Source organism: Giraffa tippelskirchi, chromosome 12 (assembly GCF_054371585.1).
Source record: "Giraffa tippelskirchi isolate mGirTip1 chromosome 12, T2T-mGirTip1v1.2.pri, whole genome shotgun sequence".
Lineage (NCBI taxonomy): Eukaryota > Metazoa > Chordata > Mammalia > Artiodactyla > Giraffidae > Giraffa > Giraffa tippelskirchi.
Window position 1 is genome coordinate 54,280,978 of NC_137286.1, and position 13,611 is coordinate 54,294,588.

Genomic DNA, 13,611 nt, shown 5'->3' on the forward strand with positions numbered 1-13,611 from the left:
CCTTATTGGTCTTCTCCAATTAACCCACAGGCTTAGCCCAGAACCCTCTTGGGGAAAAGAGGTGAAGAATCATGTACTCAGTGTAGCTATTCAGCTTTTAAAAGTACTGTTGTTGACTCAAAGAGTTTAATCCACCACTACCACCTCCTACTCCTGATTCTAGCACTTAACTTGCTATCAGGGAGTGAACAGGGCCCTGGGGAATGAACCAAGCTCACTATTTCTTTGATGCCCTCCATGTAAGCTCAAAAGCATTTTTCCCTGAATAGATCATTTAATCTCCTTGTAACACAGCATCCTCTCTTGTGAGATGGAGGTCATCATACTAGCATATTTCAAAGTGTTATTGGGGAAAAAAATATCTAGTTAGCCATTATAAAGCATTTTACAAATATGAAGTGCTTTATCCGGTCTAAATAATGCTTGAAAGCATAAAATTGTATACAGTTATTGAGTATTATCATTGTGGCCTCTCTATTTCTCTGGGGATTAATCTTTTCTTCCTTCTTAAATCTCCTTTCACATTATTATGTAGAGAAATACAGTTCCTCTCTTTTCCCCCTGACTAAGGGATTGAGAGTCTTCAGTGTTGAAGAGGAAAGCTCTTAGAAAGATTACTTGTCAATTCAAGTGCAAAAGTTTTCAGCTAGAGAATTGTCACCAACATGTGAGTCTGAATGCCTTCTAGAGAAATAGTACATTAAAGTGAGACGTTAGATTTTTTTTTCAAGATCCCAAAATCTACCTCTTAGAAAATAAAAACATTGACGAGGAGGATTAGTTGTTATTAGCATGTAAGGCTATGGCATAAATATTTGTTCATCCATCCCTACAGGACTTGGCCAAAGCTCACAGAAAAAGGAAGAAGATATCAGTCTTTCTTTACTACTTTTTTAAATTGAAGTATGCTAAGTCACTTCAGTCGTGTCCGACCCTGTGCGACCCCACAGACGGCAGCCCACCAGGCTCCGCTGTCCCCGGGATTCTCCAGGCAAGAATACTGGAGTGGGTTGCCATTTCCTTCTCCAGTGCATGAAAGGGAAAAGTGAAAGGGAAGTCGCTCAGTCATGTCCGACTCTTAGCGACCCCATGGACTGTAGCCTACCAGTCTCCTCCGTCCATGGGATTTTCCAGGCAAGAGTACTGGAGTGGGGTGCCATTGCCTTCTCCGAAATTGAAGTATAGATGATTTATAGTGTTGTGTTAATTTCTATGCTACAGCAAAGTGACTCAGTTATACATATATATACATTCTTTTTCATATTCTTTTCCTTTTCCATTATTGTTTCTCACAGGATATTGAATAAAGTTCCCTGTGCTATACACTAGGACCTTGTGCCCTCCTCCAGGGGATCTTCCCAACCGGGCATTGAACCAGGGTCTCTAACATCTCCTGCGCTGGCAGGCATGTTCTTTACGACTAGCGCCACCTGGGAAGCCCATTCCATACACACAGGTTTGCACCTGCTGGTCCCAAACTGCCAGTCCATCCCTCTCCCAGCGCTCTCTCCCTTGGCAAGCACGATTCTGTTCAGTGTTAGCCACTCAGTCATATTCAACTCTTTGTGACCCCATGGACTATATAGCTCACCAGGCTCTTCTGTCCATGGAATTCTCCAGGCAAGAATTCCAGAGTGGGTAGCCATTCCTTTCTCCAGGGGATCGTCTCAACCCAGAGATCGAACCCAGATCTCCTGCATTACAGGCAGATTCTTTACCATCTGAGCCACCAGGGAAGCCCCTCTGTTTCATAGATAGCTTCATTTAAGGACCCAATCTTTCTGAGTCAAAAACTCTCGCTCTATTTTTCATACATCCTAAAACAAATTGCCCTTCCATTATCTCTGAACTACTGGTTAATATAGACAAACTAGCATGACCCAAGTTATCTGTGTAATGATGAAAGTTCTATTTTGTACTAAGGGGCATGTGTCCCTTCATTGACTTGTTAGGTCCCAGCTCAGACAGCCGCCCATTGTAGAAAGTCCAAGAACACTGAAAGTAGATGTTTGCACTTGTAACTTTGCAAGGTATGACCCTCTAGACCTCTTCAACATTAGTATATGTTGGTTCTGTGGAATTTCTTTTAGAAGATAACCAAAAAGAGAGGACTGCAAATGGAAGCATGGACTTGAAGAATTGACATCACTCACGTTGCAATAGTTACAGGAAGGAATAAAAGTGATTTCTAGACAGAATTATAACATTTTATATTTGGGATTTTTGAGTCAGGGCCTAGTATGACTGATAAGCTAAAATAGATTTTTATTTAGGGATATTATGATCTCTACAAGTATTGTAAACTTTTCTACCTGTTCCAATGAATGTGAAATCACTGCATTGGGGGAAAAAAAAGGTTGAGCTACTAGGATAGAAAAAGCTATTATAAAATTTCAGTTTTAAGCTCCATAATCAGAATATGTGCATATAAATACATAAAATGTAATGGAGTACCTAGGGAAGAATTTCCACAATTGAAATATTTAATTTATTCCAACATATTCAAATATGCACTAAATTTCCAATTATTTGAAGATTAAAAAAATGTATATATACATTGCTTCACAGGTGGCACAGTGGTAAAGAATCTGCCTGCAAATGCAGGAGATGCAAGAGACAGGAGTTCGATCCCTGGGTCGGGAAGATCCCCTGGAGAAGTAAATGGCCACCCGCTTCAGTATTCTTACCTGGAGAATCCCATGGGCAGAGGAGCCTGGTGGACTACAGTCCGTAGGGTCACAGAGTCAGACACAACTGAGCAATTGAGGGCACACACACACACATGCATTACCCTATGAAAGCCTCAGCTGTTATCTTTATGTTAAACAAGTCTAATATGCAGTGTCTAGAGTTTCTTCACATCTTTAGAAGGATTTATTTATTAATGAAGATATTTCTTTCATTTCTTAAACCATCAAATAACCTCTGAAAATTGATCCTATTTCTTTAACTGTAGGTAAATATCACCAATGATCTTAAGAAGTGGTAGCCCATCTCAGAGGCTTGCTATGGCAAATCTCAGATTTCCAATTCCTTAATGCCCCTAATAGCATTAATCAAGGCAGCGCAACTAACTTAAAAGGAACAGATGATTAATCTTGACAATAGCGATGTAAATAGAACTCTAATTCATGAATTGACGATTACCTTGCCCCCAACCACTGGGGTATTTGCTCTTTGTTTGCGATTTACCCGCCGTGTACATATTATATGAACAAAGGGGAGTTCTTTATCTTTAAAAATATCCATTCAGTTCAGCTTACAGAACAGGGGAAAAATTGCTATATTTATCAAGGTTGATTTTGTTTTCCAAGTCTCTAATTCGAAACTGAAGCATGCAAGACTACATACATCAGGTGTTTCTAGCAAAATAGCGGCAGCAGCAGCAAATCATAGACATTTGTCATTCCTTAGAGCTGTCTGACAGTTCTGACAATTCATTAGGCTGAGCTGAAAAGAGGTTTAGAAAGCAAAGAAGGGATCGCAGGTAGAGAGTTGCTTTTGCATGATCCAGTAATGGCTGATTTGTATCATTTTGGGTGATGGATACACTGTTCAGATTAAACTCAGCAGGGTTTTCTCCCCTCTCTCCTCCCATGATTTCTCCCTACCCCCAGCTTCCTTCCTCTAGAAGCCCCCGGGACTCTGAGCACAGGCTATACCCTCAGTAGCATTTCATCCCTAAAGGTATGTTCACATATGTATATGTCAAGGAAATGCTCCGTTCCTTGCATTTGTGTCAGGTGTAATGAGGTGGATGAAACTACAGCCTATTTTACAGAGTGAAGCTAAGTCAGAAAGAGAAAAACAAATACCATATATTAATCCCATACATATGGGATCTAGAAAGATGGTAGCTCAGCTGGTAAAGAATCTGCATGCAATGCGGGAGACCTGGATTCAATCCCCTGGTTGGGAAGATCCCCTGGAGGAGGGTATGGCAACTCACTCCAGTATTCTTGCCTGGGGAATTCCATCGACAGAGGGGCCGGGCGGGCTACAGTCCATGGGGTCTGCACAGAGTTGGACACGACTGAAACGACTAAGTAGCAGCAACAGCAGAAAGACGGCGCTCATGATCCTATATAGAGGGCTACAGTAGAGATGCAGACAAAGAAACAGACTTGTGGATACGCTGTGGGGGGCGGAGGAGGAAGAAGAGCGTGGGACGAATGGAGAGTAACGCGGAAGCGTATATACTGCCATGCGTAAAACAGATAACCAATGGGAATTTGCTGTGTGACTCAAGTAACTCAAACCAGGGCTCTGTGACAACCTAGAGGGGTGAGGAGGAGTGGGAAGTGGGAGGGAGGTTCAAGAGGGAGGGGGTACATGTATACCTTGGCTGACTCATGCTGATGGATGGCAGAGGTCAACACAACATTGTGAAGCAAATTTCCTTCAATTAAAAATAAACAAGTTTGGGGGGCGGGGAAGGGAAATTCTCTTTTCTAAAAGAAGGTGCTTTGGAGATGAGTCTGAGACCTGGGATGATGAAATCATGTTTCACTTCCCAATTTCTACCTGCCCTGTGAATTTTCCTCCTCCTCAGCCTGTGCTAACGCATGCATCCAAAGTCACAAAACAAAAGCCACCATGACCAGCCCATCCTGCCTGCAGCCTGCCATGATGGTTGCAAGCTTCTTTTTTTAAAACAGATTTTTTTTTTGATGTGGACCCATTTATAAACTCTATTGGATTTGTTACAATATTACTTCTGTCTTGTGTTTTGGTTTTTTGGCTGTGAAGCAAGTGGGGATCTTAGGTCCCCAACCAGGGATTGAACCTATACCCCCTGCATTAGAAGGCGAAGTCTTAACCACTGGACAGCCAGGGATGTCCTGCAAGCTTCTCTATAAGTGGGCATAAAAGATCCTTGACCACCAATTCTGTGTTCTTTCCTTGTGCCAGGATTGAGAACTCAATCTAGGCATCAACTTTCTGGTAACCTTTTTGCACGCTGAATTAGGAGACTTCTCATTTGTAATTGTGATGAGTAGCAACTGTAGTGAATAAGAATTTATATGTCTCACTCCCCCACTTCAGCATCAGAGACCATTAAAAATACCGCCTTTAGTGACTGGTAGCTGCAAGGTGGCTTACCCAATTGAAGGAGGTGGATTCAATTAATCAAAATTGGGACTATTAAGGTGAATTTTCTATGCAGAGCTTTGAAAGAGATAAAGAGAGTAAAGATACAAGCCATACTATTAAGACTGATACTAAGATTTAAGCTAATTGAAAATGTAAAAAATAATCCAAACTACTGGTTTACATTCCACTGGAATGTAAAGAAGCTTGCGTGCTAAGTCACTTCAGTCATGTCTGACACTTTGTGACCTCATGGACTGTAGCCTGCCAGGCCCCTCTGTCCATGGGATTCTCCAGACAACAATACTAGAGTGGGTTACCACTTCCTCCTCCAGGGAATCTTCCTGACCCAGGGATGGAACCTGAATCTCTTACATCTCCTGCACTGGCAGGTGAGTTCTTTACCCACTGAGCCACCTGGGAAGCCCCACGTTGCTCACAGGGTAGACTATTTGAGTGTCCTATCAGTTGCCATGAATGGTGGCTACCAAGGGTCCATGGTTAATCTGCCTCTCCACAGAATTTGCCCCAGTCCAGTGGAGCCACCTCACCAGCGAAGTCATACAAACCTCTCTGAAGGAGTGCCCCAGAGACAATAACTGAATGGTGCACGTGTGTGTGCTAAGTCGTTTCAGTCGTGTCCGACTCTGCGTGACCTTATGGACTACAGCCCGGCAGGCTCCTCCGTCCATGGGATTCTCCAGGCAAGAATAACAGGAGTGGGTTGCCATTTCCTTTTCCAGGAAATCTTCCCAATCCAGGAATCAAATCCATGTCTCTTATGTCTCCTACACTGGCAGGTGATTTCTTTACCACTAGTGCCACCTGGGAAGTCCAAACCCAGCTCCTTTGCCTTAAAGGGAACAACCTTGCAATAGAATTTATAATCCAGAGAACCCAGTGGATGAAACCAAAGCAAGACATTCTCTGAGACCATATTCTTGCTTGGTTCTTTCCCTGTCCCCGTCTTGTGTCATTCTCTGCTTTGCAATGTTTTCTTTTGTCTAAAGGATACTTCCTCCATCAAATCCCATACATCCAAATCTCTTCCTTAGGCTCTGCACCTAGAGATTCTGACCTAAGTTAACCAGTGTATGGAAAACAAATCACAGGGGGAAGGATGGTTCTAAAGATGCTACCCACAGATGCAGTATAGACCCAGAGAAGAATTCAGGAAGGTGTGTATTGCTGATCATCCTGTTTGTGACGCCATTTGTCTCTCTGTTAACACTGCACTGTTCGCTGAACCCAGGGTAGGCAAGGCGTGAGCTAAGAGGCTGGAAGGAGACTTGAGAAGCTGTAGGAACTGCAGACACGTTTATTCTCTCCTGGCTGATGCAGCAGCCGTAGCAGTAGACATGCTCTATTCTCTCCTCCATGGCTGACCCAACAGACACAGCCGGGACACAGCAGTAATGCTGCCGCTTCTTCACACAACCCGTGACCAAGTGAGCACCTCGGGACGCACACGTGCAGTGATACAGATGATCTCAGCTGTTACATAGTTATTATTTGCAAAACGTGGGGTGAGAGAGACTGAACACCCCATCTTGGCTAATTTGCTCTCTCCCCGCAAGGTGACAATGGACTTCAAGATAAGCTAACTGTCTTTGCTTTACACTTGAAACTAACACAATATTGTAAATCAACTATACCCCAGTACAAAAAATCATAAAGATAAGGGAACTGTCAACACAAGGTAGAATTGATGGGTGATGAGTTTTAAGGTTAGAAGTTAAGTAGAAAAGATTTTGAGAACCAAAAAACAACCTTCGATCATAATTTTTTAAAAGAGGGACCTCCCTGGTGGCCCAGTGGCTAAGACACTGTACTCCCAATGCAGGGGGCCTGGGTTCGACCCCTGGTCCAGGAACTAGATCCCACATGCTGCAATTAAAATATCCCTTCAGTGGCCAAATAAATAAATAATAATAAAAATAAATTTTTATAAAAAAATAATAATTTTTTAAAAGAAATTTGGTTATTCTTTCACTTGAGCCCATCATTTGCGAAACAGAAAGAGAAGGGTAAAGGAAGAGGAATAGAGACAACAAAACACGTGTGCATGTGTCTGTGTGCGTGTATGTGTGCACATGTGTGCACATGCATGCATGTGTGCATGCATGTGTGTGTGTGTGTGTGTGTGTGTTAAGAAGATGGGGGCTGTTAGGCAAATAACATGACGCCTATGAGGTCCAGACTACAGGAAAATTCTCTTCACAAAAGTTTCCTAAACTTACATTTGGAAGTATTTCTAATGAGCATTTCTTTTTACTGTGAAAAAAATAAGAGAATATGGTCTCTCCCCAAAATACCCAAGTTGTTGTTTAATCGCTAAGTCCTGTCTGACTCTTTGCAACTCCATGAACTGCAGCATGCCAGGCTTCCCTGTTCTTCATCGTCTCCCAAAGTTTGCTCAAACTCACATCCATAGAGTAAATGATGCTATCCTACCATCTCATCCTCTGTTGCCCCCTTCTCCTCCTGCCCTCAGTCTTTTTACCAGCATCAGGGTCTTTTCCAATTAGTCAGCTCTTTGCATCAGGTAGCCAAAGTATTGGAGCTTCAGCTTCAGCATGAGTCCTTCCAGTGAATATTAATGTGGCCCTTTAAAGTCAGCATTACTATGAGGAAAAAAAAAATGACAAGACCACAAGTAGGATACCAACTACAAAACATGTCATTTGGTTATCAACTTAATTGAAGTCATCCTGTCATGAATGACAATCCATCAGATACTCTGCCAGTCAGTATGTCATGACTTTGTATGTAATGAGAGGTCTCCTCAAACCCAAAGGGAAAATCTACTCATTTTTTTGACTTTACTTTTTGTTTTTTGAATTATATTGGCACTAGTATAAAATGTGTGCAGTTTTATTAAGTCTGTAAAAAAGGGGTCAACTCAGAGCTCAAAATACTGACTTGTATTTGCCTAAGACATTAAAAATTTTTTCAAATGTACAAAATTCTACTTATATTGTTAACCTTTTTATCCTCACTAATATATGATCGAATGTTCCATTAGACGTTTATTCCTTGAATTATTTAAGAAACAAAGATAGCATAGTACATGCATATTATTGGTGGGGAGAAAACTGGTGAAAAGTAAAAATAGAATATTCCATAATTTAAAAGTGAAAACTTTGAGAATTTCTGCTTCAGCTATGATGGTGTAATTCAAGGCAGACCATCATTCCCGTTAAGAGAAATTGGTATATCTATATAAAATGCCAAAAATACTATGTTTGGAGGAATCACAGAGCTTCCAAACCAGCCAGTACTCAAAGAGCTAAGATTTTGGAAAAATGCAAAACTCATTGCAATGAGCCCAATGTTGTACAGCAAAACTTTTGCTCAGGGCATTTGCTGGTTTCTAAGCCATGCGAGAGAAGAAGCTGAGAGGCCAGCTCATAGGACACTGCTAATATGCAACTGGCAGAACTTGCAACAACTTCACAGAGCCAGAGACAAAAAGTCAAGTTTGGGCTTGCCAGGATATCTAGAACTTAAAAGCCTATTATGCCCAAAGAAAGTCAGATAGAGTAAAGAGAGTTTAATGCTTAGTATCAGTTTTCCCCATGAAGAATTTGCAAATTCTAAAGTTGTACAAAGCAAGGGGCCAAGAAGCCAGGCAAAAACTGGCTTAAAAGCTGATAAAATTTTCACAGTAGTGGGGAGATAAAAATTAAAGTCCAGTACCCACTAAGGAGAAAATGCCCTGAAAAATAACCTCAGGCTCTTAACTGAATCATCCAAGAAACATTTTAAAACCTGACTCAAAACAGTTTATTGGAATAAAATAATCCATTCCTCCAGTAGCTTCCTGTCAGGAAATAAATGGATTCTCACTAGCAAAAGGAAACAGCATCCACAGTTTCTAGTTTTTGTGTATACTAGCCTGGAATTTAATAAATAGTTACCAAGCATACCAAAAAATAGGACATACAATGGGAACAAGATACAAATGACACAGATGTTGGTGTAATCAACTACACGCTGTAAAATACCTGAAAATAAGATGCTCTGTCAGAAATGTTCTAAAAGTGGAAAAATGTTTTAAAGGTGGAGAAGTGGTCTAAAGATTCAAAATTTACTTTAAAAATGAATGGAAATTTTGGACATTAAAAATATATTTTTTCTGAACTTAAGAGCTCAATAGATGGGTTTAACAGCAGATTAGACACGGTTGAAAAGAGAATCAGTATTTCTATTTGTAGGAAATATCCACACTGAAGCACAGAGAGAAAATAGACTGGAAAATGATGGAGGGTGAGGAGAAGTGTGTAAGAGACATATCAGATACAGTGAAAAGCTTTAATCCACTTATAATGGAAGGCACCATCATACAAAGAGAAAAGATAGGGTAGAAGCTATATCTGAACTAATAATTGCCATGAATGGCCCCAAATGATGAAAGACACCAAGCCACAAATACAAAGCATGCAGAAATCACCAGTCTTTGGAGGATCATACCCAAGGAACAGAAATTAATCAGAGTTAGACTAAATCTTAGCAAAAGTCCAACCCCGTCTCAATTCAACATAGTCTCTGATTTGATTAAAGTGATCAATTCATCACCCTCTCTGACTAGAAGTGAAAAATATGGAAGACTCTCTAATTGAAAAAGTCATCATTCATGGCCTCTGTGTGTGTGTGTGTGTATCTTTTCCAGAAAGAACTAAGGAAAAAAAATCAACAATCTATGTCTCTATCTTAAAATTTTAGAAACCAAACAGTAAGTTGTACCAAAATGAATAAAAGGGAAAAAATAAGAAAGATAATAGAATACATTTATTAAAAAAAAAACAATATCACAAAATCGAATGTTGTTTACTGGAAAAGATTTTAAAAAGTAATAAACTGCTAGAGATATTAAGAACAAAAGAGAAGGTGCAAGTTACAAATATCAGGAAATACAAAGTGGAAAACACTATAGATCCTATAAACTCAATCAAGATAATAAAAGGATATTACATCCAACGTTACATCAATTAGAGAATTTAGAAGAAATCAACAAATTGCTAGCAAAACACAGTTCCCTTCAGCTAACACAAAAAGGAATAAAAAATCTCAGTAGTACTATATCTTTGTCAAAATTAAAATTTCAATTAAAAGTCTTGAGACGTCCCTGGTGGTCCAGTGGTTAAGACTTAACTATCCAGTGCAGGTGATGTGGGTTTGATCCTTGGTAGAGGAGCTAAGATACCACATACCAGAACATAAGATAGAAGCAACACTGTAAAAAAAAAAAAAATCTCCTTCCTGCAAAATCCAGGCCCACATGGTTTCTTTAGCAAATTCTCTAATGAAGTAAAAATAACATCACTCTTACACACATTCTTAAGGATAATTTTTTAAAAAGGGAGCATTTTTCAATTTGTTTTATTGCTGCTGCTGCTGCTAAGTCGCTTCAGTCGTGTCTGACTCTGTGCGACCACATAGACGGCAGCCCACCAGGCTCTGCCGTCGCTGGAATTCTCCAGGCAAGAACACTGGAGTGGGTTGCCATTTCCTTCTCCAATGGATGAAAGTGAAAAGTGAAAGTGAAGTCACTCAGTCATGTCCAACTCTTCGAAACCCCATGGACTGCAGCCTATCAGGCTCCTCCGTCCACGGGATTTTCCAGGCAAGAGTACTGGAGTGGGGTGCCATTGTTTTATTAGGCCTGCATAATTTTGATAAACAAATATGACTTAAGAAAGACAAATTATAAATAGCTCTCCTAAACAGAGATATAAAATTCTAATAAATTGTTTTCAAATGGAATTTATCCATATATTACAAAAAGATGATACATTGCACAATGTTGTTTTATTCCAGAAATGCAAGGTTGTGTTAATTAGGGAAACCATCAGTGCAATTCTACACAGTAACAAAACTTAGACAAAAATATTAATATCTCATATTTGACAAAATTCTGCATTTGATAAAATTCAGTACACCTTCAGGATGTTGTTGTCTGTTGCTGATAGTGTCCGACTCTTTGCGACCCCATGGACAGTAGCCCAGCAGGATCCTCTGTCCATGGGATTTCCCAGGCAAGAACACTGGAGTGGGTTGTCATTTCCTTCTGCAGAGGATCTTCCCAACCCAAGGATGGAACACTGATCTCCTGCATTTGCAGGGAGATTCTTTACCACTGAGCAGCCAGAGAAGCCCATACACCTTCACGATGAAAAACTCCAATTAGGCATGAGATCTGAGATTAGAAAAGAAGTTGAGAAAGCTGAAGGAAAGTATACCCATAAAAATCATAGCAAATTTCACTAAATAATGAAATATTAAAAGCTATTCCCCTGAGATCTTGACTTCAACAACAATGTCTGCTATAGACATTTCTCCTTTTTGTTACAAACATTTCTATTCAATTATGTTCTAGCAGTGCTGAACAGTGCAATAAGACAAGGATAAAAGGTAAAAAAAGACTTGAAATAAAAAAAATGAAACTTTCATTATATACAAAAACATGCACAATAACTCTACAAAATAAGTCAACTTAACAATGTCACTAGATATGGGTCCTAATATGCAAAAGTCAAGTTTATTTGCACACAGAAAAAATAATTTGAAAATGAAACTTAAGAACTAATATATAGCATCAAAACATCAAATGCCCAGGAATAAATGTAACAAAAGATATGTAAGATTTCTAAAAAGTATCACCAAATTTGAAAGACACTTAAAGATCCTAAAGAATGGAGTCATACACCAAGGTAATAAATGAAAGACACCATGCTACAAAGGTATAAACTTCTCGCAAATTGATCTATATTTTTAAAGCCATCCCAGTTAAAATCATGAAAGATTCTTTGTGAAAATTAACAACTTTTCCCATAAAAAAAATGATAATTCAAAAGTCTGAGAGTAGCAAAGATAATCTTTAAAAGAATAAAGCTGAAAGAGGAATACTATTAGCTATCACGATATTATAAATTTTCAGCAATGAAGATAATAATGTATTTTCACAAGGATATATGAATAAAGCAACAGAACAAGTGAAGAGCCAGAAACAGACCAATATATATGATGACTTTGTTTATGACGAAACTGACACTGCAGTATAGTGGGAGCAAGAATGGTCTTGTCAACAAACGGTGCAGGACCAAATAGACATTCTTAGAGGTAAAATGATGCCAGTCCTTGTCTCACATCAGTTCCAGATGAATTGAAGATCTAACAGTGAAGATCAGTGTAATGAAGATTCTAGACTATAACATGATCGAATATCATCACAACTTTAGGGTAAGCAGAGATTTATCAAAATGGAACATGAAACATAACAGACAAAAAAAAAGTGATATTGAAAAAATAAACAACAGCACACAATGAAATAGGAAAATGAAAAGACTTGAGCAGACACTTCACAAAGAGGATATCCAAGTTGGCAATAAATGTAAAAAGAAATCACAGCACATTAGTCTCATGGTTGAGGATATCAAAATTACGTTGAGATATCAATGTATGTCCATCAAAATATTATTAAAAAGATTAATTATGCCAAGCTGGCAAGGATGCAGAACAGCTGGAACTCTTAACGAACTGAGAATGTAAATTTATAACCCTATTTTAGCAAACAATTTAACACTGTCTACTAATGTTGAACATATTCATGCTCTACGACCCAGTGATTCCACTCTAGATATATTCCTAACAGCTATTTCCTAGTGGGTACCAAGAAACATGGACAAGGATGATTGTAACAATACAGTCTACAATGAAAATTTTAATTAAATCAAATGAAAAAAGATGTAGTCTGGCTGATCAATGGGATAGTATACAACAATGATAGTGAGCCTCTGCTTAAACCAGACGCATGCTACATTTCACAAAGATGATGCTGAGTGCAAGAAACCAGGCACAAAAGAGGACTGGTTATAGGATTCCATCTACAGACAGTTCAAAGCAGACAACGCTACTTGGTAGTGATTGATATGAGGCTGCTGATGGGGAGAAGGCGTGAGAGACCGCTCACGTCTGAGAGGTCTTTGGAATCAGTGCTGCCAGCATGCTGATTCTTCATCAGTGTGATATTCCTACAGGTGTGTTGGCTATGAGGATTCATCCAGCTTTACACTAATTATCTGTGCACTTTCTGTCTATATTTTTATAATTCTCTAAAAAACATTTCTTTAAAATGAAAGGCTTTAAAAAATGGAAATATTTTTTAGACTTACATCTGTGTTTTCAGAGCAATTTCTCACAGATGGGGAAACTGTCATACTCTAGCTATACAAGATTTTTTCTTCCCTGTGAAATGCAAAAATTTTAAACAAGGATGAAAAAATCTTCAATTTTGCCTAAGGCAAATATATGAAAATTCGAGAGACAGAATTGCTGAAAGTGAAGTGTATATTTTCACCATATGAATCATAATGAAAAAGGGGCTTTATTTCTCCTTAAAGATGGCTAAAATTTTAATTTTGCAAATTTTATGACATGATAATTATGATGTCATCAGTCACTGCAATGCAATATCGGAGTGGTTTAAAAAAAAGACTTCTCTCTGTTATTCTATTTACT